This window comes from Physeter macrocephalus, chromosome 14, assembly GCF_002837175.3.
Source record: "Physeter macrocephalus isolate SW-GA chromosome 14, ASM283717v5, whole genome shotgun sequence".
Taxonomy (NCBI): domain Eukaryota; kingdom Metazoa; phylum Chordata; class Mammalia; order Artiodactyla; family Physeteridae; genus Physeter; species Physeter macrocephalus.
Window position 1 is genome coordinate 47,662,844 of NC_041227.1, and position 4,907 is coordinate 47,667,750.

Genomic DNA, 4,907 nt, shown 5'->3' on the forward strand with positions numbered 1-4,907 from the left:
TGGAACTAGAAACTCTGGAGTGGTGTGCAGCAAAACCTAGGCCCTGGGTGAGCAGGCCCCCTGGCTGCTGGGCGAGTGCCTCTCCCCAGCCCTGAGCTTGCTGGGACCTGGCCACTTCAGCACCACGGACAGCGGCCACCATCCCTCTTTGGCCTCCTGGCCCTCGGGGCCTGGCATCGGATTTGTTTGGGGTGCGTTGCTGTCATGGTCTGGGAGACCATGGAGCCAGCACCTGCTCTGCACTGACTGGGGGAGGCTGGCCCACGGGCATGGCTGCTGGGATGGGAAGGTGGGCCAGTCCTTGCTGAGCCCCACCGAGGCTGCAGAAACGAGAAGGGAGGGAGGAGACGGGAAGGAGGCTGATGCTGGGACAGGTCGGCTGAATGCTGGGAGGGCTTTGTGGGTGGAGTGTGGGACCCACGGTGGGGTACAGCATTTGAGGGGTCTCTGGATGGACCAGACCTCTTCTCCCACCGTTGATCGGGGCTCCAGCCCTGGCTCTGGGCTCATTTCCACGCCTCTCTGGGGACCAGTTTCTCACAAGTCCCCAGCCTGGGTGTGGGACAGGATGCCCCAGGGAGAGTCACTCCACTCCCCACCCTGCCCAGGCTGGACACCAGGGACCTGTTAGGTCAGGGGACATCCCTGGGTCCTGATGGGTCAAGGCCTAGGGTGGTCTAGGAACATGGGTCAGGGGGCTCTCTGCCCTTCTTTCAGCCTCTAGACCTGGGCAGAGCCTTCCTGGCTATGGGGTCCCATGGAGAGACCCATGCCCCCAGCCCCTCTGTGTGTGGCCAGGCCTCGGGCAGCACCACAGCCGCCCTGCCGTGCTGGCGCAGCCGCCTCTTCCCAGCCACATATCAGCCTGGCTGCTTTGGACCCGCGATGGAAATTGACTCTAATTTGTAGAATTTGGTTCAAAACCTAAGGATTTTGAATTAAAACCCAGAAAATCCATCTGTGTAATTAAGCTTCCGGAAGTCAGTGGCCTTGTGATGAGAGTCCGGTTGGCACCGCCTGTCCTCAGCTGCCCACAAAGGCGTGACCAGGGAACGGCTGTGACATGTGGGGCTGATGGAGCCCTCCCCCCACCGCTGGCGGATTCCCTCTCTGGGCAGGGCCAGTGGGATCCTGTGCGTGGGGAGCCCCTCCCTGGGCAGGGTGGCTCTAAGTGCTTCTCCTGTGTGCACTTTGCACAGAAAGATGAGCAGGACCCCAAGAGCTCATCCCTCCCAGGGTATTTGGGGTGGTGGGGGAAGGGGGCTGGGGTGTATCATAGAATAGTAACCCCAAAGAGGGTGTGCTCATGAAGATGGACAGGGAACTTTCTGGGCCATGCTGACGATGTTGGTCACCCCAGCCACATGGACAGTGTCCCCGCCTCACACACGAGCCTGCGCTCACGCTGCCCCACGGGGTCACTGTGGCCTTGGAGGTTGTCCTGAGCCCCTAGGGCTTGCCTCCAGGGCAGGGGAGGCAGGTGGGGCCATGGGGCCAGCGGGGTCAGGAGAAAGCAGAGGTTGGTGGGTGGTTTTTGCTTGTCAGTGGTTTGGGAAAGTATTGAGGTAGGACCCCGGCCCAGGACCTCAAGCTGGGCTATCTTTGCAAGTTGCTGGGGGCGTAGTTTGTGGCTCTTGCCGGAGACTGGGCCCCCCTAGCCCCTGATCAAGTAACGTCTCATGGGTCCTGGCCCAGACCAGCCCACGGCTCCAGACGTGCACTGCACCGTTGAGGACCAAGGTCCTTAGCTCTGGTCAACGCCAGCTCCGGGGTCTAGGGTGATCTCAGAGTGAGCATGGGCATGGGCCTGGGAGAAATCGGGCAGCAGGCTCGCGACATCAGTCGGAGATGAGGGGCGTGATGCTGGTGGAAGAAGGGAAGAGCTGAGGGCTCAGAGGCAGGCTGGGCTGGGCTGGGCTGGGCTGGAAACCCTGCTGCTCCTGGATGGAGCAGGATGTTCACCATGTGGGAGGTGGGAGCTGGCCCGGCAGAAGCACTCGGGGTCAGGGGAGAGCTCGGAGAAGTGGGGCAAGGAAGGAGCAGACAGTCCCCACACCCCCACTGCCTGAATGGGCAAACTGAGGTCCCAGGCTGCTCTGTGCTGCCTCCCTGCAGGGATGGTGGGGGGGCATGTGCCTGCAAGACCAAGGGTCCATCCAGGTCTGGGGAGCATCTGACCATCGCGCGCCCAGACCCAGAGCTGCCTGCTCCCTGCTGTGTGGCAGCGTCCTCGCTGGTGGGACTGGGGGTTCTTGTCCTTCAGGCATGTCATCCACAGCTTTAGTGTTGAGAACCCACCCCAACTCCTGGGAGACACAAAATGACACCCTTGCAGCCCCTCCTCCAGAGGTGCTGTTTGCAGCAGTGAAGGACAGAGGAGCTGTGCACAGCTCCCAGGGGCTGCAGCCGGCGGGTCAGGACACCAGGAGAGCTGCGGTGCCCTGGGTCTGGCTTCCGTGTGTGGCCTCAGCATCCTGTGACACAGCCTGGGACCCATGCCCAGTCCCCTTGGGCGAGCCACCAGAGCTCCCAGTCTGTGCAGGGGGGGCTGGACTGTGGCTGCCCCGTGAGCTGGCGCACAGTAGGTGCACCATGGGTGTTTGGTGCAGCTTTCAGCTGCAGCTCTCTCTTCCCCCCACCCAACCCACAGGGACCTTGCAGCACCCACAGGCCCTGACTGTGCGCCGAGCCACCGTGCCAGCCCCTCTCGGCCAGCTCCCATTGAGCGCGTCCCTGGCCTGCCTGTCACAGGCCTGGGGGGTTGGGCCCTCAGCGCTGTCTTAGCAGGACGCTGATTTCTGTTTTTCTACAGCCAAATCACAGCAAAGGCACTTGTTACTGCTGAACCCATTAAGTGTAATTATGGTGCTCTCGGTGGGAACGGGTAATTAGATTGGTGGCCCAGTGCCACACTGTGCAGTGTGCCAAGGGCCAGGGGCTTCCGAGCAGCAACTGTTGGCCCTGCCCCTGCAGCGAGGCAGGGGGAGAGGGGTCTGGGCGGGGCAGGCTGCCGGGCCCCGCGAAGGAAGGACACACATTGCCTGGCCTTTCTCCTGCCCTGATCCCAGGGCCTGTACACCTGAATAAGCATGTAGGCCCTGAACTTCCCCAGGCCTTGTCCTTCCCTGACTCCAGTCACAGCACAGTCTCTGCCAGTTTGTCAGGTGCCCTTGGCATCAGAGCCCCTCACAGGTGGGGCAGCATGGACCCCTGGCCCAGTGCCCATATGTGGTGGAGCATGGAGTGGGCACTCATGGCCCTGGGACTGACCTTCATTTTGGGGAGCAGAGCCCTGCTGCTTTGGTCACCTCGTTGATCCATGAGATATGCATACCCCTACCCAGCTGGAGGAACACAGGGGAAACGGAGGGGCACCAAGGCTCCAGGTCACACAGCCAGTATGTGCTGCAGCCGAGAAATCTGAGGGTGGATGCCCTGTCCCTGTCATCCTGCCTCAGTCCCCTCAGCGCCGGGCGGGCTGGGGGCTGCAGGGCAGGGTGGGGACTGCAGGACGGGGTGGGTCCCAAGTGGGTAGGTGCAGGGTCTCAACACCAGGTTTCTCAGGCTGTCTACTGACACGCGGTGTTTTCCAAGTGCCGACTTCTCGCTCTTTAAAGGAAAGTCCCCCATCCACCCTGCACCAGCCTAGGAAAGACCTCTGGGGGCCTCCTGCTCGCACCCTCGCTCTCTCCAGCCCAGGGCAAGGCAGGCAGGCAGCCCCACCGAAAGCCCGCCCTGGGGGGTGGGGGTGGGTCCCGGTGGGAGGGGGTTCTTGACGTGGGGGTGGTTTGTGGGGTACAAGGAATGCCCCCGGGGCCCTCCCATCTGACGGGCCCTCCCATCCTGCACCCAGGAGTTTGGGTGAAGTCCCAGTCCCTCAGCCGGGGAACCCCCCCATGTAGCCTATCGCCCATCGGGCAGCCCCTGGGTCACCTGCCTGGAGTGTGGGCCCCTTCCTCATACATGACATGGCCGGCCCACCACAGGGCTCTCCAATCTCCTGATGAGCCAACGAAAACGAACATGGGGGTGCACCCTTGCCTGGAGACAGCCACTGAGGGGGTCACAGCCAGAGTAATGCCATGGCCTCCGTGGAGCCACAGTGCCACCTGGTGGCCACTCCCAGAATGGCTGAGTGTTCTGGGATCCTGGGTGGCTTTTCGCCCTGAGGGCCAGCGACCCCAGGGTGGCCAGGTTCACACAGCACAAGGGGATGCAGCACTGGCTTCTGGCCCGGTGCCCTAAGGTACTGGCTGGATGCCCTCCTGCCAAAGGGAAGACTCTCCTAGACAGGACCCTTCACGGGCAGGCGGCTTCCACTCCCAGGCCTAAGTTGCGGGGGGTGTCCTCACTCACCTGTCCTTCGTCCATGTCCGGGCCCCCTTTATCTGGGCACACAGTAGGGCTGTGGGTCCTCCGGGCCCAGGCACTGAGCTGGGCTCAAGTCCACATTCCTCATCGCCCATCGCTGTGGTCAGGGCATTCTCCATCTGCTGGGGTCACAGAGGGTTCCATGCAGGGCCAGGGGGAGGGGTCTTCAGGGCTGCCCTCATGAGGTGTCTGCAGTACTTGGGGTCCCAGCTGGACAGTGCTGGTGAGACTGCTAATTTGAGAGGCTGACCTCAGTTTAGGGCATCAGAGTTGGGGGAGTCTGGCAGAGGGGCAGTGGCTGGCCTCCCGCCTCCATCCAGGGTCCTGCTGTACACGAGGGGTTGGCAGCAGTGTCCAGAGGCTGGTGTTGGGGCTCTGTCCCTCACTTCCCAGCTGATGACCTGGGCACGGGGTTGCGGATTTTGAGGGACTGACCCTGTGGCAGCTGTAAGGGGTGCTGGGGGTGGGTTCTGGGGCTCCCCTGGGGCTCCCTCACCTGCCACATGGACCCTTAACTCGGCACCTGCCCCACGTGG